Here is a 23,016-nt window from a genome sequence, read left to right as displayed (position 1 = left end):
ATATACAGTTCACAGGCTGGTCCTGGCCCATTTGATGTATTTATTAGAGGTGGTTGGAAATTGTTTGTTGAAACACTTTTCCATCGAAAAATGCTATTTCAGCTAAACCAAAACATTCTCCAATATTGTATAGATTTCAATGAAATTTTTGCCAAAACAGGTTTTTACAGGATAGTGTTAATTTATCAAAAACAACAATTGTTTAGGGAAAATTTTGAAATTTCCAAAGTGAAATTTTCATTTCAAGGATTATTTCATTTTCTGTTTTCATATCACTCATTATTTCATGAGATGTCAATAGTGTATTACATCATATCATGTCAAGTCATGTAACATGACATATTATATTACGCATTGCTACTGACACGATGACCTAATATAATACTCAAAATATTGTTAATTTGTTATATTGGTTTATTTTTATAGTATTTTAGTTTAAAAATCATTAGGGTGGTTGCTATTTAGTGCTGATTGAAACATCTTATCGTGTTTTCTAGATTAGTGGCTGCTGACTGTGTTGCAATTGAACAGTTTGACACTTTGACCTAGAAAAGAAGATAAGAGGTTTTAACCAGCACTAAATAGCAACCACCCTTAATGATCTGGAACAAAAACATAGTTCAAAATGTCAAAATTCCCTGTAAAGTGGAAGTTCCAAGTTTTGACCTGCTCTTGTATCTATGACAGGTTTCAGAGTAGCAGCCGTGTTAGTCTGTATCCGCAAAAAGAACAGGAGTACTTGTGGCACCTGAGAGATGAACAAATTTATTTGAGCATAAGCTTTCGTGGGCTACAGCCCACTTCTTCGGATGCATCTGAAGTACTCCTGTTCTTGTATCTATGTGGCTTCCATGACATGCTCAGGTTGCCCAAAATCTTGCTTGCTTGCTTCCTTCCTTTTTCTTTTCTTTTGTTAAGGGAAGTAACTGGCCCTAATAGTTGTGAAGAAAAACTTTCTTCTGTGAACCCAGAGTAATTGCTGGAGTGACATATGCTGGAGTGTACAGACAGCCTGAAACAATGACTGAGAAGTGTGAAATTGTTTGTGTACTAATAATTTCATCAGGGCATCAGTTCCAAAATCCAGTGCTGCCATTTCAGTGTCAATATTGACTGATTTAGTGCTGATAATTTTTCCGTTGGAATAGGGAAGAGGATGGGAATGAAGCCCACAAGAGGAGATTGGAATTGAGAGTTGCTTTAGGGAGGGAAATGCAAAGGGGAGACAGACTGGGAAGAGGGAGAAGAACTGAAAATGGGGGGAGGAACAGAAACAAAGGGCAGATATTTCAGTAGCCATAAAGGGGAGCCTATTTTTTTCCTGAGTGATGCTGAATGCAACAGTAAGAGGCTGAGTTCCCAAATACCTAAGAATTTAGTTACTATATAAAGACCAGGTTTCCTTTGATCTCTCTCTGAATTTCCCAGTGACATCAGTGGGAGACTATTGTGCATTGAGAAGAGTCTACAGTCTTAATGTATACCCTGACCCATTGGCCATAATTTAACATGGAATTTGGTCCTTGGGACTGAATGAGTTTGGTACCTCTGACCTACCTGAGGCAGAGCTTACCCAAAACCAGGAATGGCAGAAGAGCCAATGACTTCATGAAGTCCACTAAGGATGTTGTTGCACCAATGTATTAGCTGTACATTTTCCAGCACTTGTTGTCTTTAAATATAGATTGGATGTCTAGAACATATTCTCTAGCTCAACCATAAATTATGGGACTTACATAGTAGAGAATAATTCACTCCACTGAAGGAATTCTTGGGTGAAGTTCTATGTCTTGTATTATGCAGGAGGTCAGAGTAGATGATTGTTCCCATTTAAATACAGGGATCTACAAGCTGTCCAGATTCTGTGGTGATGGGTGTCAATGCAAACCCCAAAGATAAATTTAGGAAAAACACAAGTTTTGAAAGCTGATGGTCTTCTTTTCATTATTCATGATGTAGTCTAACATCCTGCTCCATAACACAGGCCATAGAATTTTACTCAGCTGTTGCTGAATCAAATCCATAAAACATACAGACTTCCCCCCGACTTACGCAATCGTTCCATTCCAGAAAGCCTTGGTAACTCGAATTTTGCGTAAGTTGGAAACGTATACCCGTACGTTACGCAAAAATTTCCGCAACTCGAAAATCCTATTTCTGGTTTATAGAACTTTTTCCCTACGTGCGAATTTGCATAAGTCGGGTCTTGCGTAACCTGGGGGGCATCTGTATTCTATTGTGTAAAATTGTAACAATCCCCTCTCTCCCTGCACCCCCCACCCCACCTTCCATCATGCATCATTGACAGGACTTTGGATCCTGAACTGTCAGCACTGCAAAACAGAGTGCTGCCACGTTAGCTACAGGACTGATTTCTGTCTCCTGGATTTATCCATCTGAACTGGATGATCTCAGGAAACATTTGTATATTTTACATTGAACTGTAAATTTAAATGTCTTGAACAGAAAACGTGTTCAGAATAGTGACATGCTGATTAAGTAAAACGTTTTTAATAAAAAAAATTACCAGCAATGGATTTCATTAGAATTTAGAACAGACCCTGTCAATTTAGAAATCACATTTCTGTCTAAAAATACTTCACCTAATATGATTACAAGTAACCTAAGATTACTAAAAAAGATTAGAGAACAAAGCTATTTGTCTTTTCAGTTTGTTTAATTGGGGGCAGATTTTCAAAGGTATTTAAGCTCCTAAAGATGCAGAAATTGCCTCTACAAGTTAGGTACCTAATTTCCATTTATGTCAATGAGAGTTCGGCACCTACATTGCTTAGGTGCTTTTGAAAATCCGATGAGGTGCCTGTCTGCATCTTTAGGCACCTAAAACATATGAAAATCTGCCCCTTACTGCATTTTCTTTATATAATTAGTTTCACTGTTTTCTCCTACACTGTGAGCAATTTCCCCTTCTCTTCTGTGCAGGAAGGTCCACAGATTTAAAATTTTTATTAAAGCTTATGTTAAAAAAATTATGTAATATATAGGTCTGTACATCTGGGTATAGTGCTTAGATTATCCACAAATACGAAGTTTATTTTTAAAGTCATGATACATAGAGTACATAATCAGCAATAACCCAAATTTAGGTGAATAGATTTAACAATACAGTTTAGATATTAGAAACTGAATACTTGGGTACATCACTCATGAAAAATTGCACAGAGATTTGGTTGTGGAAAGCAAATATATCAATGAGTGGAGATTGTCCCTCAGTAATTGAGAATTAGGTTGGTTGTCCATTTAGAAAATACAATCCATGAGGAAAGTATTTGTTACTTTCCTGGCTGCGCTTCTCATCGGCACTCCAGCTGATCCCTCCTGGTATTGTCGATGTCTGATGATGTGTTCTACGTAGATGTCCCTCGACCATCTGATGGCGTCCGACACCATGAGTTGCTGCAGCAGCCGAGTGTAGCCTTGACTGATTCCGCATTCTCTCAGCACTCGCTCGTTACTGGGGTTCCATGCGCCTAAGGCTCACCTAAAGATGCAGAAATTGCCTCAACAAGTTAGGTACCTAGCTTCCATTCATGTCAATGAGAGTTAGGCACCTACATTGCTTAGGTGCTTTTGAAAATCCCACGAGATGCCTCTGTGCATCTTTAGGCACCTAAAACATTTGAAAATCTGCTCCTTGCTGCATTTTCTTTATATAATTAGTTTCACTGTTTTCTCCTATGCTGTCAGCAATTTCCCCTTTTCTTCAGGGAAATTGGTCCACAGATTCTAAATAATGATCAACTCTGCATTTCTGCAGCCAGTTCTGGGTTTAGGAGGCAGACCTGTCAGTCACTAGCAGAGTGAGTGAGGCTACAACCTTTAATAATAATATTAAATAGGGTACTCCCAATAATAATAAATATAACAGCTCTTATCTATAGACCTCCAAGTGCTTTACAAAGGAGGTCAGTATTGTTACCTCCATTTTACAGCTGTGGAAACTGAGGCATGGAGTGGTGAGGTGATTTGTCTAAGGTCATCCAGTGGGTCAATGGCAGAGCAGGGAATAGAATCCAGATCTTCTAGGTCCCAATCCAGTACTGTAGCCACTGTTCTGATCTATGTCCTTCACTTTAGGCAGGTTTTTACAGTCCTTCCTGTTTAAGAGCTCTGAACCTACAGAAGAAAAACAAACAAAAACCTGAAATTGTTAACAGGATCCTTGAGCTATGTGTGCCAGATTTTGGCAGATTGGCAGGGTTTCTTAGTGACAGGCTCTACTCCTTTGCTTTTGATTTCGGAGGCTTATTACTGGCTCATCAAGAGTGACAAGCCAAAGAATGAAAATTTGCTCTCACTGTTTTTCTCTGTATTGGAGTGTACGCATGTGGCTGGGTTGTGTCCATTGAACTGAAAGCTGGCCAGGGTTCCACAAGACCATCCTCAGCCTTGTTTGAGGAAGGTGCTATAAGTTAACATCCCTGATTCAGTGCGGGGAGAGGCTCAGATGAAACAGCATGTAGAAAAAACACATCTGACTACGCATCACTGACCAATGTTGTTGACCACACTGCCCCTATCATTGCTATCCCTGCCTTCCCATAACTAGGAGAGTTAAGAAAACAAGAGCAGCTTCTGTGTGGATAGTATAGAGAGTAGTAAGAGGTGTCTTGACCCAAATTGTCATCTGCTCTCCCCCAGTGTTTCCACTTATACCAAGAGTTGGAATAAACCCTTTATGCAGGGAGTTCATCTCCTTTAAACTACTTGCTGCAACTAGCTCAGTGGGGAATTGCTCCTGATCTCAGTGGCTGGAGATTAGTCTGTCCAATGAACTAATTAGCCAACCCTCAGCTTCAAACCCCCAGGTTTAAGACACATCTCTTCAGAGGATTTGCTGTCCTGGGCAAGAGAAAGAAACCTTAAGTCACAGAGGGAATCTCTCAGGGAAGACAAAAGGTATCTAATATTCTCTCAAAAATAAGGGATACTCAACGCTGTCAAATCTCTTTCTGACTCTCAATCCTTCCAGTCTGTCATTTTGTCTGATATTGGTTCTTCCTCCAAAAGACTAAGACTCTGGTCTTCTGCAGACCGTAGGCAAAGTGCTGGTCTAAAGTACCAAAGAAGAGTGCGGACTTCTGCTTCTCTTCCTCAGAAGGTAGCCAGGTCTTTTTATTGCTGGCTGAAGGTCAGCAGGTGTATAGCACCAGATACTGAATCTCAGAATCAAACAGATCCATTATAACAACCAATGCCAATCTGAATGAGATCTGCCACACATGCATGAGGAAGATCATGTTCTGTTTGCCCATCTCTGGCCACAAAGACCTTGGTGCTCCAACCTGATCAGTGAGAGAACCATACAACCTATCTTCACAGAAGGGACCGTTTTCTCACAGGGTCCTATTCTATATGAAAAACCCATAAAGATCTATCTTAGCTGCATGGACTTTAATATAATATATGAGAATTATACCTATCTCATAGAACTGGAAGGGACCTCAAAAGGTCATCGAGTCCAGCCCCCTGCCTTCACTAACAGGACCAAGTACTGATTTTTGCCCCAGATCCTTAAGTGGCTCCCTCAAGGAGTGAACTCTCAACTCTCTGGTTTTAGCAGGCCAATGCTCAAACCACTGAACTATCCCTCTGGGCTGTATTAGCAGGAGTGTTGTAAGCAAGACATGAGAAGTAATTCTTCCATTCTACTCAGCACTGATAAAGACTCAATGTGACATTACCCAGGGTAAAATCTGGATTGATGGACAGCTGTAACCCTTCGATTCTCTAACCTGGGGTGCTTTTTACATTGTTTCGCTGTGAGAGCAACCCCTCCTGGTCTGCTCACACACAGACTCTGGCATGCAAATCTCTCCCAGCTATGCTATATGAGTGCTATAGCCAGCCACTCATGAATTACACTGCAGGTCAACACCAGTAAACGCCCAGTCCCAGACTTTCCCCCCGAAATGTGCGTCTTGTACTGCCCAGCACCCTCCTGGAGAATACAAGCATGTATAAAGTCCATCATTTATTAATAGAAAATGATATGCAGAAATCTTGTTATCCCAAATGGAGTTTCCCAAACACTTCAATCCAAACAACAAAATAAATGTATTAACTACAGAAAGATAGATTTTAAGTGACTACAGGTAATGAGGCATATGTCAGTATTGGTTACAAGAAAATAAAAGGTAAAATGCAACTAGTACCTAACTTAAACCAAGTGAATACAAAGCAAAGATGTGTTTCACCACATGTTCCAGCAGTCTTACTGACTGAACCTCTTTCGATCAGGATCTCTCCCCCAGTCCAATGCTGCTTCCTTTGTTCTTCAGGGGTTGATGATGTCATGGGTGGAGAGCAAGGGAGCGATGATTTGGGTCATCTGTCATCTCCTCTTATAGCCTTTTCTGTTGTGCAAGAATCACCTCCAGCCGATATTCAGGAGACAGAAAGTCTGTGTGGTCAGGACCTTTAAGCTGCTTCTTTGTCCAAATGTAGACTTTTTTGCCCACACTTTCTATCCTGAAGTGGTGGCCACTTAATTAGGCGATGGTCCATTTGAATTTATTGACACCTAGCTGAGGCATTGGCTAACCTTTTGTCTTTGGGAAACTTGTTTGTGACCCCTCCAGAACATGTTGAAACATGTCTTGGTAAAATCATACAGTGGAATCTAATATCTTTACATACACTGTTGCCACACATATTTTACCAGGACAATAATGATCATCAAATCATGAGTTTTCAAATGATACCTTATGTAGTATGCTTTGTACAAAATGTCATGTAGTCCTGTAAAATGGGTGAACATGAGGTACAGACTGTCACACTCAGTTGGAGTATTGTGTCCAGTTCTGGATACCACATTTTGGAGAAAGTTCAGAGGAGAGCAACAAAAATGATAAAAGTCTAGAAAATATGACTTAGGAGGAGAGATGGAAAAAACTGTGTGTGTTTAGTCTGGAGAAGTGAAGATGGATGGTGGGACATGATAATATTCTTCAAGTACTTAAAAGGTTGTTATAAAGAGGAGGGTGATAAATTGTTCTCCTTAACCATTGGGGGGAGGGATAGCTCAGTGGTTTGTGCATTGGCCTGCTAAACCCAGCATTGTGAGTTCAATCCTTGAGGGGGCCATTTAGGGATCTGGGGCAAAAAATCTGTCTGGTGATTGGCCCTGCTTTGAGCAGGGGGTTGGACTAGATGACCTCTGGAGGGCCCTTCCAACCCCGATATTCTAAGAAGTAATGGGCTTAAATTGCAGAAAGGGAGATTTAGGTTAGACATTAGGAAAAACTTCCTAACTGTCAGGGTAGTCAAGCACTGGAACAAATTTCTGTCATTGGAGGTTTTTAAGAACAGGTTAGACAAAAACCTGCTAGGGGTGGTCTAGATTATACATAGCCCTGCCTCAGTGCAGGATCCTGGACTAGATGACCTATCGAGATCCCTTCCAATCCTACATTTCTATGGTTCAATTCGATTCTGTGATTGGAAGAAATCATTTCACTGCAATGAACTGCGTATTAGAGAAGTATTCCTATTCACTTTAAAATTAAATGGTTATGATTTAGGATTATCTATAGTAGTAACTGTGGAAGTTATCAAACTGGTGGGATCTTCAGGGGGCAAGGATGATCCAATGGATAGGATGCTACTCAGGATACCCACGTTCAATTTCCTGCTTTACCACAAAGTTCCTGTGTGAGCTTGGTCAAGTTACTTAGTCTTCTGTGCCGCTGTTCTCCATCAGCACTTTCCTGCCTCACAGTGTGTTGACAGGATAAAGACATAAAAATAGAATAAAACATTAAAGGCTGAGTATCTTGGATACTATTTAATTGGGGCCATAGACATACCTTAGATAAGGCAGATACTTCCATTTTACCAGTGATTAAGAGGTCTAGTCTATTCAGAACTGGCTGAAAATACATTACTTGGGATCTGTGGACCTTCCTGCTAGAAGAAAGGAAATTTTGTATAGGAGTGATGTGTTTTGCGGCAGGGTGGGGGTGGGGTGAGGGATGGGGAAATAGAAGTATTTGATAAAAATAAGAATGTAGCTGTAAAGGCACAAATATAAGGAGAGTGGACTCAGAGGCAGATGTACTACCCAAAACTTACTGTTGTTTGTTTGTTTGTTTGTTTTTTTTAATGGCTAGACTTCAGGTAGTTGCTGTGCTTTTAATAGTAGGGACGATAAAAATGTGTTTGGACTATAGCAACTTCAAACAAGAGGCTCATTACTATTTTTGGGTACCTTTTTAAGAAGCCACAATATTGCAGATAGTAAAGGTTGTACATAGTAAAAAGATTAAATGTTATTCCACAAAAGAAAAGCTGCCTAATAACTTGCAAGAGAGTGAGTCGCAACAAACGGCATCATTAAAACGTTCCTCAAGAGACCAACTCTCAGCTGAAACTTACCATTATTTTAAAACTATTATTTCAGCCAGCCTGAACAGACTATTTCTCTTCTGGGTAAACTTATTCATATATTACTCTATATTTGTTTTTATGCCATTGTTTACCCTTTGCCATAACTTAGATGCAGTGCTGACATTAGCTATCTGTGGCCTACATTGCAATGAGTTTTGGAACTGGATTGATGACTTCTTAGACTATTGATTATAAATGGCTGTAGATTGAAAGGTGCAAAGAGTTTCAGATCTCACTAGAGGGCGGGTGCTGTAAGTGTAGACAAGTCCTTATACTTTGACAATTACTGTCCTCCGGTATTATATTGTATCTCTCTGTCACATGTAGCTACATAAAAAATACCCCCTTGAATTTTCACTTACTTGCAATAAATACCTGTCTCTCCAACATGACCTGTGAGAATAATAATGGTGATAATTTACATATAAATAGCCCCTTCCATTCTAGAATATTGAAACATTTTACAGATATTGATGAATATATCCCAGTGAAGTAGATAAGCACTATTCCTGTTTTACATATGGTAAGTGACTTGCCCAATATCACACAGAAAATATGTGGTGGAGCCAGGAATGGAACCTTTCTCTGTCCTTTATATAAACCGCAGGACAATCCTTCCTAAACAGATTAATTTGTTACTTTATTGAAGCCTGCTGTCAGCTACTAACCATGCATTGTAATCTCTGGTAGCACAATGACCAGAGATCCCAGGAGAGCCAGCAAGCTACCTGGCATGAGGACAAACAGCAGCACTAGTTCAGACACAGAAGACCCTTGCTAGAGGAGAATGAAGAGCTAGAACACTCAGGATCTGAAGATAGGCCAGTCAGGTAGTAACAGAAAAGTCAGTAGGATCCTGCCTGCTTCCCACCTCCTTCATTCCTGATTTCTCTATTTCTGCGACTTACAAAAGGATCTTCCAGTTTGTTTTTCAGGTCAGGCATTATTTTGTTTTTCCTCCTCCACCTTTGTGTAACTCCGACACACATGCATAAATTTTCCTCATGATCTTTGTCTTAAAAAAGAAAAAAGAAAGAGAAGCCTAGGCACAGAATTGGGGTGGCAATTGGAGACCAGGTATTGGATCTGAGTGCTATTAAACATCTGTTCAGTGGACCAGCCCTGTCCAAGCATCAGGATGTCTTTGACCAGGTATTTATCATACAGTGTGACAATGTCCATCTCTACAATGTTTTAAATGGAATGTCATATGAAATTTTAGTGACCCAGGCTCAGATCAAGAGCATTGTGGTAGCTTACATGGAGTTCCTGAGTTGCTGGTTTGCCTTTTTTTTTTTTTTTTTTTTTTTTTTAAGAAAGGAGGGAGGGAAGAGGGATTGGGACTGATTCACCATTGTGGTGATGGTGGTTTATGTCAGTGTAACTGCAGAATGGAATTACTGGCTTAAAACTGGAGTGTAACAGTGCTAGGTTGGCACTGTGTGCACATTGCTGCCCAGATGATTATGCAGCAATCCACAGAAGCAGTGTTAGATGGTCTAACTGTGGCCCCAGTTCAGCAAAGCACAGGCAGGCCTCTCCTTCCTGTGCAGAAGTGGCAGGTGTAGGGGGAGCGCGCACTTTGCTGAATTGGAACCTACATCGCTTAGGAATGGAGCCACTCACAAAGAGCACCCGCAATTAAGATTTAGAAAGTAGTAAAATAAATGAGCTCTCCTAAAGGTTTCTTTCATCTGATTAAGAAGTGCACTCTGGAGTGAAATCCACCTAGTTCAGAGGGCCAGTACCAAGGTTTATACACCACTCCAGTTCCACTTAAACCCATTTCTGGCATCTTCATGAGGAGGAATCTCCAAAAGGAAACAACTTGGATTAAGTGGGATTTAAGTGGTACATAGACCTTGCGGGCTCTCTGCATGGGTGTAAATATAATTTCTATCTCCGATCACATCTAGTCTTGTCATTACAAGCTTCCATGGTATTTGAAGATGAAGGTGGATGATGATTTTAATTATTATTATTATTATTATTAATTTATTTGGTTTGCAAGAGCACCTAGGTGCCTCTCTCACAGACCAGGACCCTATAGTGATAAGTGCTGTAGAAAATCCTAGTCCCTTCCCCAAAGAGATTGCAATCGAAGTATGAGACAACAGATGTATACTGGCTGACAAGTGGGGGAGCACAAAGAAACAATGAGACCATAGTAATGATCGTGATAGGCAGGGTCTCTGTGCACGCAGCTGCCTGTTACTTCAGGAATTTTCCTCCAAGGTAGATTGGCAGAGGCCCTGGAGGTTTTTCGCCTTCCTCCGCAGCATGGGGCAGGGGTCGCTTGCTGGAGGATTCTCAGCGATTTGAAGTCTTTAAATCATGATTTGGGGACTTCAACAGCTGAGTCAAGGGAGAGAATTCTTCCAGGAGTGGGTGGGTCAGCTTTTGTGGCCCGCATCATGCGGGAGGTCAGACTAGATGACCATAATGGTCCCTTCTGACCTTAGAGTCTATGAGTCTATGAGAACATTTTGGTTGAGACCAAACATGACTAATTTCAACAGACATAAAGATGTGTTTGAAAATGTATGAATGAATGAAAGCAAGGCATTGTATGGTAACTGAAACTACGGTATCTTGCACCCTTGCTGTTGTGGTCACTACCAAACGAAAGCTAGAACAACACTTGTTTAGATTGTAAACACAAATATTTCAGATACCATATTACTTTTTACTATCTGCTGTGACATTCTCTCTTTGTTTTTCTATTTGTATTTCTCAGAGTGGCCTGTTAAAATACACTACACCTCAACCTCGATATAATGCTGTCCTAGGGAGCCAAAAAATCTTACTGCGTTATAGGTGAAACCGCGTTATATTGAACTTGCTTTGATCTGCCGGATTGCGCTACCCCGCCCCCACTGGAGCACTGCTTTACCGCGTTATATCAGAATTCGTGTTATATCAGGTCGCGTTATATCGGGGTAGAGGTGTAGTTTTATTTTAGTTTCTAGTCAGAATCACTTTCTGGATCGTTTTATGCACTAAGGTCATGCGGCAAGGTTTGAGTGGCAAACACATTTTTTTAAAGAAAGTTTGATAGATTAAAAGTATCAGCTGGTCTTACTTTTTCGTGAAAACTCTGGGTTCTTTTTCAATTATTGATCTAATGAAGAAAGGAGTTCCCTTAGCACAGGCTACTGCCTCAGGTGAGGACTCTGCCAGCTCTCACTGCCTCCATCTTCCATATGAGGAAAGAGCAGGGCCTATGCCCCTGAATTATAAAAGCTGTAAACCAGGGAAGGAAAGGGGAGTAAAAAACGAAACCAAAGGGGAGAAACAAGGAGGAGTCCCATGCTGGAGGCTCAGTTCCTTTTCCAGAATTCCAGGAACATGAAGATATGGCCAGGGAACTTCATTCAGATAAGAACACAATGAGTTGGAGGAGGGGAGGCTAGATCAGAGCAGATAAGCATAAATTTAACAGAATTGAAGGTGCTTTAGCTTCCTTTGGTAGGAAAATGGATGAAATAACCAAACAGACTAACTAGGAGCATATCAATATGGTAGCTACATACTATGGCAATGGGCTGCATAGAAAGGGCTATAAGGATGGTGGAATAAACAGTAAAAAAAAACTCTACTGATGTGATGGATTATAAAAGGGAAATGAAGCAACCCTTGATGTTCTCCTCTTTCTCTTTTAAGAACCAGAATCTGGTTTAAAAAAAAAAAAGCTGGATAAATGGAACAGAAATAAAATTCGTTTTGTGTGATAGAATATGGTTCAAGGCTACTGCTACTACACAGGACAAGATCTAGTAAAGGTAAAGCTGGATTTGATATGTAAAGATTAGGGCTGTCAAGTGATAAAAAAAATTAATCATGATTAATCGCGCTATTAACAAAATTAATCACGCTGTTAATAATAGAATACCATTTAAATATTTTTGGAGGTTTTCTACATTTTCAAATATCTTGATTTCAATTACAGCACAGAATACAAAGTGTACAGTGCTCACTTGATTTTTGATTACAAATATTTGCACTGTAAAAAACAAAAGAAATAGTATATTTCAATTAACCTAATACAAGTACTGTAGTGCAGTCTCTTTATCATGAAAGCTGAACTTACAAATGTAGGATTATGTACAAAAAAACCTGCATTCAAAAATCAAACAATGTAAAACTTTAGAGCCTACAAGTCCAATCAGTCCTACTTCTTGTTCAGCCAATCGCTCAGACAAACAAGTTTGTTTACATTTGCAGAAGATAATGCTACCTGCTTCTTTTTTACACTGCAGATTCTTAAATCTTGGGTCGAGTGCTATAGCTATCTTTAGAAATTTGGCATTGGTATCTTCTTTGCTTATGTCAAATTTGCAGTGAAAGTGTTCTTAAAACAAACAACATGTGCTGAGTCATCATCCGAGACTGCTATAACATGAAATATATGGCAGAATGTGGGTAAAACAGAGCAGTAGACATACAATTCTCCCCAAAGGAGTTCAGGCACAAATTTAATTAACACATTATTTTTTTAACGCACGTCATCAGCATGGAAGCATGTCCTCTGGAATGATAGCCGAAGATGAAGAGGCATAGGAATCTTTAGCGCATCTGGCATGTAAATATCTTCTCATGCCAGCTACAACAGTGCCATGCAAATGCCTGTTCTCACTCTCAGCTGACATTTTACTTAGAAGTGGGCATCATTATCTCCAGTAAATGTAAACTAACTTGTTTCTCTTCGTGATTGTCTGAACAAGAAGTAGGACTGAGTGGACTTGTAGGCTCTAAAGTTTTACATTGTTTTGGTTTTGAGTGCAGTTATGTAACAAAAAAACTACATTTGAAGTTGCATGTTCAGGATAAAGAGCTTGCACTGTAGTACTTGTATGAGGTGAATTGAAAAATACTACTTTTGTTTTTAATTTTTAAGTGCAAATATTTGTAAGCAAAATAATATAAAGTGAGCACTGTACACTTTGTATTCTGTGTTGTAACTGAAATCGATATATTTGAAAATGTAGAAAAAAATCAAATATTTAATAAATTTCAGCTGTTATTCTATTGTTTAAGAGTACGATTAATCGCGATTAATTTTTTTAATCACAATTAATTTTTTGAGTTAATTGCGTGAGTTATCTGCGATTAATTGGCAGCACTAGTCAAGATTTTTGGTTTTATTGGGCCTGACCCTACAAGGTGCTGAATATTCTCAGGTCCATTAAAATTGAGGGCTCACAACATCTTGTACAGTCCCAAAACAGAAACAAGAGCGTGCCAAGGGAAGAGTTATGTTTTAACAGATTTCTTAATTTCCCTTTCTGTTACTCTACCTGTGCTCCCCCTTAAAGAGACCCCCCCCCTCCAAGCAGAGTTTTTATCCCCAAAAAATAGTATCAGAGACTCCGTTAAATCCACTAGCAACTTCGCTAATGCTATTGATTTTGTGTGTAAGCTGCTAGGATACTACAGCAATGGGTGGCAGTATAAAATACTAAAGTATTTTAAATACTAAAAATAATCCTTCATGTCAGTACTTTGTTTTATCTGTTATTTCACAGAGCATCAGCTTTGGTATTAACTTTGTCTTTGCAAAGATATATTTGAATTTTATTTGAATCTGAGACATGAAAAACTTAAAAACCTGTCTGCGTGGCTGAAGCAGTTTATGCGATGTGTTTGGATCCTTAAATTGTAAAGATTGTGGATTTGTGATCTACTTTAAAAATCTTCATCTGCTTCACCTTGAATCTCATATGCTGAACCGTAAGGCTGATGGTTCTTGTAGGTTCCTGGCCAATTTATAACCAGACTTATTCCTTAGTTTGGTTTACTGGAATATATTATAGATATAAAATTATATTGGGTGACTGTAATTTTTCCTGGCAATATGCATAGCCTTATTTCTATTATTTCTGTACTTATCTGACAAAACAAAAAACTTGCTACTTACATAGCTTTCTTTTAGATTTCTTTTTCTCTGTTTGGTTAAACATTACAGCAAACTCCTAGAGGCTGATATCTCTGGTGAGTGCAACTTTTCCACTGTGTGCATCTCTTCAGCTCTGCCCACCTCTTCCTTCAGCCACATTGTCCCATATCTCCTTTATCTAATATGCTGATTTATGAAAACTGTTTAATTATTATTATGACTGAGTCTTGGAGCATCTGGGGTTCTCTCACAAGAAAAATTTTGGTGGCCTCAGAGTGCAGCCACCAACTCTTGCTGGTAGCCACTCTGACAATTTTTTCTAAAATACATAATTAACTTTAGGAAAACTTTAGGAAAAAGAAATAAATATGCACATATACATGTCCAAATACTTGTAATTTATTTATATAGAGGTTTTTTTGTTTGTTTGTTTTTTACCCCCAGACAAAGTAATCTATTCTGTCTCTATTCTGTACAGGACCTAAACAGAATAGAAACACAACTAAGGTGTTTTGAATGTTTTACTTTTTTGGTTGAATTTTTTTTTTTTTTTTAAAGACTTGCTAGCTCGTAAGTCTGCTACTGTGAAAAGAGATATTTGTATATTTGTTAATAATACTTTTCACAGCAAACTTACTCAGCCCCGGCAAGGTGGGTGACAAATTAAGCCCTGAATGGAGAGGTGGGTAGGGAGGCGGGGTGTGTGTGTGCAGTGGCGATTGGTGATCTAGATGGAAGACTGGAGGAGGCAGCAGGGATCAGGGCGATGGTGGGGGGTGAGCCTGGGGCCAGACCCTGTGGTCCTGCTGCATGGCTGGAGAAGGCAGTGGGAGCCAGGGGTAACGTGGGGGGCGGGAGGGGAGCCTAGGGCCAGAGCATGAAGCTCTGTGGCTGGGGAAGGAGCCCACCACCACATGGCTAGAGACGGCCGTCCACCATCCCAGAGAGGAAGTCTGAGTCCCACTGGCCCCGGAAAGGTGGAGAACTCCCACTGATCACCTGCTCCTACAGTGTTTGTGGCTCCAGAAGGGAGGAGGGACCAGCCCCTGCTGGTGGGCCTGGGGGAGAGACCACTGCTTTGCTCCCCCATCCCTATCATCACCCAGGAGGCTGTGGCTGCACAAAAACCCCTGGTGGACGCATGCGGCCATGGTGACCTCATTTGAGAAACCCTTATCTAGGCAATGGCAACATGTGAGTTTCACTGAATACACAAACATCTGTAAGCTGTCCCTTCAGCTGGTTAGCCACTGTGCATAAAATCGTGTTTCTTCATCCGCTATCAGTTTGAAATGAAACTTTTACATTTTTTACAAGTAGGGGAAAAGACAGGAAACCATCCTAGAAATTGTAAACAGGAATTCTTAACAGGAAATTATTTTAGATGTTATACTGGTATGTCTGTTTGAGGCAGTTTTTCATGTATGTGTTTTTTAATAATGTCTACAATCATAACAATGATATTGCTCTCAGATAAAAGCGTAGCCACCCTTTCTTTACAGTTCCAAGAAGGGAGAAAGATGGCAGTGTAGTCCAGCTATGGATAGAGCAGGAGACTCAGCTTCTATACCTGACTCTGCTGGTTACTTGCTGTGCGACCTTTTCCCTGATTTAAAATGGGTATGATAATGCTTGTCCAATATCAAGAGCTTTGAGATCTAATCAGAAACTCTAAGAAATTGATTATTATTTTATTAAAGTACAGAAATAGCGGTGGCTCCAGATCAGTTCCTAATTTCTTTGGTAATTACATGACATTTTTTCTATAAGCAATATCCAGGGACTTCTGAAATTAAATATTCTCCTGATTTCTAAATAATGTTCTCTAACTTTGATCCCAGCCCTACCTTACTGCTATTGAATGTCTTGGCTGAATGTATCCATGTATTGGGTGAACTGTGGCATTTCACCACTGACCAGAGTATGGGGTGGTATGGAGAAGAACTATGTGATGGTGGATGGATGACAATAATTCCTCTGAGTGAGGTGGTGTTCAGACCTCACTATCCTTTAGGATATTTCAGCCTGCTCCTACCTGTCTGTATCTGTGGTACTTAGTTAAGATATCTCCATTAATTTTATCTCCTAGAACTGGAAGGGACCTTGAAAGGCTATCAAGTCCAGCCCCCTGTCTTCACTTGCAGGACCAAGTACTGATTTTGCCCTAGATCCCTAAGTGGCCCCCCTCAAGGATTGAACTCACAACCCTGGGTTTAGTAGGCCAATGTGCAAACCCCAGAGCTATCCCTCCCACCTAGTTATATGACCTCTGTTACTGTAGTTTCTGGGTGCCTCATGGTGTTTAATATATTTTTCCTTATAACGTCCCTGTGCTCATCCTAGTGTAGTCACTCTGCTTGGGAGCACTCAGTGCCCCCAGGAACACATCACTGAAACACAGTGTCCCGGGCAAAATGAGTGCCCTTGTGTGGGTCGAGCATGCAAACTTCTCTTTCCCCTGCACACCTGAGTAAGGGCCATTTATAATCTGCCACATTTATTTTTGTGCTTTACCATGGTATAAATCTTTCGTATTTAAGTACCTCACAAACATTATTAATTGCATGTAACTGAGGTCAGAATTCAGTCAAACTGTAACTTGAAAATTATAGAACATATAGAATATGTTGAGTAAAGAGCATTTACATTTCCTTTTTTAGACAACATATTTAAATAGTCATCCCAGCACCAGTTGATAAGCTCTTTTAACTAATCCAAAGAGCTTTGTGTAACTGATTAAAAAAGAGTGGTGCCAGTTTCCCCCACAGTTGAAGGTCATTGGTGGGATAATTAAGTTTTACTTTTTAAAAAGATTTAATATCTAATTTTTTTCTCCAGATTCTGTTATGAAAGTTGACTGATAAAAGGGTCTATTTTTAAAAAAAAAAATCTGGAATCTTTTTGATATAAAATTATTTGGTCGTCGTTCAATAAAACAAAAGGAAGACACTGCATTTTTAATTCTCTGTTGCACTGATATAAGCAAAAATGATATGCTGGATTGTAAAACCCTGGACAGTATTCTGATAATGAGCTATATTTCCAAGGACATTCCTATAAACATATTGTTAAAGTAGTTTCACTTCCTGCTGTGTTCTCCAACTCAATATTCAGAGGACAGAAGATCCTGCTGTTGTGTGCGGGGCATGGGAATGGAGCCCAAATGGGATATCTATAGTTAAAAATTAAAACTAACTCCTCATATTTTATATAATAATTTCCTCCATCCTGCTCTTCCCCTTCCCACCTTCCAAACAAGCTCTTGAGATATTACTGTAGTTAAAAATCTGCATTGGAATGACTTACAACCCCAACATTTATAGCAACTCAGCGTCAGACTTCCACTATCTAGGCAGCTGAATAATATTGACAGTACTTGTTAAGTATGAATTGCAATACCTTTATAGTTTTAGGGCCTATTCTCTGAAGGGCAGCAGCAGTCTCAACTCCCACTGAAGTTAATAGCAGTGGATGGCTCTCCACACCTTGCTGAAGTGTAGTCACTCTGGATTCAGTAGACATGTTTGTCACAGTCTGAGACTTCATTCTCTTATTCCTGCCACCGTACCTAGTCACCAGACTTTCACTAAGAGCCAGATTTTTAAAGGTATTTACGGGTGAGCGATGTGGATGAAATGTCCAGGGAGGCATGGTCAGGGGGCACTGTGGTCAACCCCTAGACTCACAAAGATCCTTTAACCCCCAAGCGCTGGACCCAGAGACAGGGAGGGGCAGGGCTGGCCGAAGGCTCCTACCATGCGCTGGGCTCCAGCTGCTAGTCCCAGCCGGGCTGGGGAGGGATGGGACTTTGTCTTCCCCTGCATGAGCCTCTCCTGGGGTCAGGTCAGACCCATGTCTGCAGGAAGCTCTGCAGCTGCTGGCTGGGAGCCCCGCTCTGAAGGCAACGCCCTGCCAACAGCAGTGCAGAAGTAAGGGTGGCCATACTGCGACCCCCTCCCCACAGCCTCCTTTTGAGTCAGGACCCCCATGATTACAACACAGTAACATTTCAAATTTAAATATCTGAAGCCGTGAAATTTAAGATTTTTAAAATCCTATGATCATGAAATTTACCAAAATGGACTGTGAATTTGGTAGGGCCGTAAATAAAACAGTGTTTGGTGTTCTTTTTAGAGAAGAGTAAATCAAAATAAATGTATCAGAGGGGTAGCCGTGTTAGTCTGAATCTGTAAAAAGCAACAGAGGGTCCTGTGGCACCTTTAAGACTAACAGAAGTATTGCAGCATAAGCAATGCATCTGATGAAGTGGGCATTCACCCACGAAAGCTTATGCTCCAATACTTCTGTTAGTCTTAAAGGTGCCACAGGACCCTCTGTTGCTTTTTTCAAAATAAATGAAAGCTACACCATATAAAATGTAGCTTGGTCTGCATCTGCAGCTTGTCTTGCCTAGGTACACTAGTTCTGAATCTTGTGGTTACAGCAAGTTAAATAATTATTTACTTCGATCCTAGACCTCACAGGTTTGCCATTCCATCACAGTCTTTCCTCTTGTTAATATCAGAGTATCTCAGAAGTCCATCGGAGTCCTTGACCTTCATCCTAATTTACTCCTGACAGTCTTTAAAAGGTGTGATGCCCCCTTCCTAACCTTTTCAGCTATGTCTAGACTTGAGTTTGTGGTTGTGTTTTAACTTGAGTTATTTGATTGCCTATTAACTAGTTAACTAGTATGATTGTCCACAAACTTTGGTACTGGGAAACAAAGGTCTGTTGTTTACCCTAGGCTGAGCCACAAATGTTTATGAAGTGTGCAGACTACCATTTACAGTTGTTAATTAATTCAAGTTAATAACTGGCAATCAATTAGTTAAGTTACTTGAAATCAATGGGAGTTAGGTGCCTAGGCACTCTTGAAAATCACACTAGGTGCCAACCTATATCCGTTCATAGAATATCAGGGTTGGAAGGGATCTCAGGAGGTCATCTAGGCCAACCCCTGCTCAAAGCAGGACCAATTCCTAGAAAGATTTTTTTACACCAGTTCCTGAAATGGCCCCCTCAAAGATTGAATTTACAACCCTGGGTTTAGCAGGCCAATGCTCAAACCACTGAGCTAGCTAGCTAGCTCTCTCCCCTCTTTAGGCACTCAAAGATACAGGCACATTTAAAAAACTGCCCTGAAATGGTTACCCTCTAGGGCTTACCCTGGCCAGCTGATACATGTTAAAACCTTAACAACACTAGGAATTTAACATGTTATAAAAAACCTTTCTAGTGAACACACCTTTCTAGTGAACTCAAGGTCTTGGTTATGAAATAATAACTTATTGGCAGTCTATCACATATTAACATAGTGACAGTGGTGTTTATTCAAATCTACCATCTGGGAAGGAAATTTATCCCTGTGGTTTTTTTGGCACAGTGCTCATTCTATAAAATATTTGTATACAAAGATACCTTTCTTTAGACAATCAGTTATTTCTGACTACTTAAAAGTACCCCTTTGTATCATTTTTTTATTCAACTTAGTTAGAATTTTTTTTTTTAATATCTATAGTACTATCCCCCGGCGGCCGTTAGTTGTCTTATCTAGTTTAGTGTATGAGAAGTGTAATGCACTTATTGAAGCCCCAGATCAGAGTCCATTTCCTGTTGGTGATATGGAACCTAGCGTACAACCCCACCCTGAATTCCTACATGGTGTTCTTTCCAGACATCCTGTTATCATACAAAAAAAAAAAAAAAAAAAAACCACACATGACATGGTTACAAGTCTGAGAGTCTTAGTTTAATGTTGTGTTATAGGAATGCATTGTCTTCCATGGCAATGCCAATCTGACGGTCAGACTCTTAAAATTACCGGTACCATAACTGTTCTACAATAGTCTTCATGCTTTTGGCTGTAGCACTGGCTTGCATTAGTTGGGGGCCAGCCTACACTTTTTTTTTTTTTTTAATTTATTTTGAGCTGCTCCACAACAGTGTGTTTCTTCTCTTTCTTCAGACTTCTTTTTTATTTTTCGTGTGTGCTTATATGTAGTTCTAATTCCGTGGGGACACTGCAGAATAAAGGACTGATCCTGTAAAGTGTTACGCCTGACTAGAAAATGTATACCAGTGTATCTAGTCTGATTGGAGGTGTGATTTTTTTTTTTTTTTTTTTTTTTTAGTGATATAGTTATACCAATATAACTTCTGATGTGAAGGCAGTTATACTGTGGTAAAGGTGCCTTTTGCTTGCTGAACCAGGTTAAAGCTATTCTGATATCAGCACTTTAATACTGGTATATCCATGCATGGGGAGGTGGGATTTAACTGTACTGGTATAGTTAAAGTAGCAAAACTTTTATAGTGTAGACATGACCTTACTCACCTGAATAGTCCTTGCTGACATAAGGTAAACCACAGCCTGGAACAAAGTTTGGGCAGTGTTTAGACTAGCCTTTACAAAGTTGCTTACTACCTTGAGTTAATTGCTAATCAACTGGTAAAAACCTTTAAAGACTTTCAAGGGCTTGTCTATGCAGAAAAGTTGTACTACTCTATCTCTACTGGTATAATTAAACCAGTGTTGCCCACTCTTGTGATTTTATTGCTAATTTCACGATATCTGATATTTTTCTTAAAGCCTCCACTCCTGGAATCAAGAGATTGCATGAGAATCTCTGTTTTCATTTTTTTAAAAGTAAATTTCTAGCTCTCATGTTTGTGGAGAAGAGCTTGAAAATACCAAGCAAGTGTCCCCTAATGGCTCAGAAACCAGAAATCAAATAAAAAAATCCAAAAGTTATTTTAAAAAATCTCATGATTTTGGGTGTCTGGCTTATGATTTTGAACACTTGTGGTTGGCAATACTGTTCAAGCGGTACAGTCCTCCTAGAAGGATTGCAGTTACATCAATATAAATACGCTTCTACAAAAATAGCTTATTCCCATATGGGAACGGGAATAAGCTACACCAGCATAACTGTGTTCATGTTAGGGTTGTACAGTAACTCCTCCCTTAACGTTGTAGTTATTTTCCTGAAAAATGCGTCTTTAAGCGAAACGATGTTAAGCGAATCCAATTTCCCCATAAGAATTAATGTAAATGGGGGAGGGTTAGGTTCCAGGGAAATTTTTTTCATCAGACAAGACTATATATATACACACAGTATAAATTTTAAACAAACAATTTAATATTGTACACAGCAATGATGATTGTGAAGCTTGGTTGAGGTGGTGAAGTCAGAGAGTGGAAGAGGGTGGGATATTTCCAAGGGAATGCCTAACTGCTAAATGATGAACTAGCACTCATCTGAGCCCTCAAGGGTTAACACGTTGTTAATGTAGCCTCACACTCTACAAGGCAGCACAAATGGAGGGAGGGGAGACAGCATGGCAGACAGAGACACACACAGTGTGTGTGAGAGATGCACATTGCCCCTTTAAGTACGCTGACCCCACTGTAAGTACATTGCCCTTTTAAGTAGATCAGCAAGTTCAGTAGCTGCTGCCAGCAAGCTCCCTCCGTCCTGAGCCCTGTCACGTCGTCCCCCCCCCCCCCCCGCTTTATGGAGATTGGGTAAGCGGGGGGCAGGAGCAGGGGGGAAGGGGACACCCTGACATTATCTCCCCTTTGCCCTCCACCCCCGCACAGCAAGCAGGAGACTCCCGGGAGCAGCTCCAAGGCAGATGGCAGGAACAGTACTTGGGGGAGGGACAGTTGAACTACCTGGCAATTGATAGGCTGCTGAGCGGTTGCCACACAGGGAACTTAGAGGAGCGGGGAGCTGATGGGGGGGGGGCTGCCACCCTGGTTCCAAGCCCCCATCAGCTAGCTCCACCGGCTGCTCTTCCTGCAAGCAGTGGACAAAGCAGTGGACAAAGCTGCCAAACAACATTATAAGGGAGCATTGCAAAACTTTAAACGAGCACGTTCTCTAATTGATCAGCAATGTAACAACAAAACAGCGTTAACCGGGACGACTTTAAGTGCGGAGTTACTGTACTGGTATAACCATGTCAGTACAACATTGCCTCTGACCAACATAGTTATACCAGTAAAAACTGTGTGGACTAGACCTAAAACCACAAAAGGCAAAAAGAAAGATTGACCTGTCAATTTGAGAACTATTTTTTATCATCATCATCATAAGAGATAGCTAATTATGACAGAGGGTCTATAACTCTTAGCTCATGACAAGAGGGGAAAAAATGCTCAAGGGGTTTATCAAGAGATCTGGCCGAAATTGGGTGCAGTCAGCCACGGTGGTCAATGAAAGTCAGTGTCTGAGCTAGTTCATTAAGCTGTAGAAGGGTAGCCATTAATCTTCATTAAGTGTTTTTTCTTCCTCAGAAGACAATCTCCTGGGAGGTGGAGACTGAAACTATCTACCAAAGCCTACTCTGTCTTTTTGTCTTTAGAACAGTGTTTGGGAAAACTGGGGATGGGAGTTAAGTGTGTCTGTAGGGAACAAACGAGGAGTTATTGGTCCCTGGGCAGCAAGCAATACTGACAGGCTGACCATATTTGTTAGAGGGGATATTGGTTTTAAGGGATACAAGCTTATTCACTTTCCTTTTTTATCAGTAGCTAAGCTGTAAATGTCTTATCTAGTTTAGTGTATGAGAAGTGTAAATCTAGTACGTTAAGAAAAAAATATTTTTTCCCAATTTTCTCTCTGTTTTAATAAATCTTGTTTTTATTAAGATTACTGTTGTATGGGTAATTTCACATAGATGTCCTCAAAGAGGAGAGAGAAACC

At 40.2% G+C, this 23,016-nt stretch overlaps 1 protein-coding gene across 9 annotated transcripts in view; it reads left to right on the top strand.

The window, feature by feature from the left end:
- The window catches only part of ZMYND11 (zinc finger MYND-type containing 11), a 163,362-nt gene that overhangs the window by 20,896 nt on the left and 119,450 nt on the right, over positions 1–23,016 (top strand). The window lies entirely within an intron of this gene.

The sequence above is a fragment of the Malaclemys terrapin genome, chromosome 2, assembly GCF_027887155.1.
Source record: "Malaclemys terrapin pileata isolate rMalTer1 chromosome 2, rMalTer1.hap1, whole genome shotgun sequence".
Taxonomy (NCBI): domain Eukaryota; kingdom Metazoa; phylum Chordata; order Testudines; family Emydidae; genus Malaclemys; species Malaclemys terrapin.
Note: the sequence above shows the minus strand (reverse complement) of the source record. Positions and strands in the feature narration are given on the sequence as shown.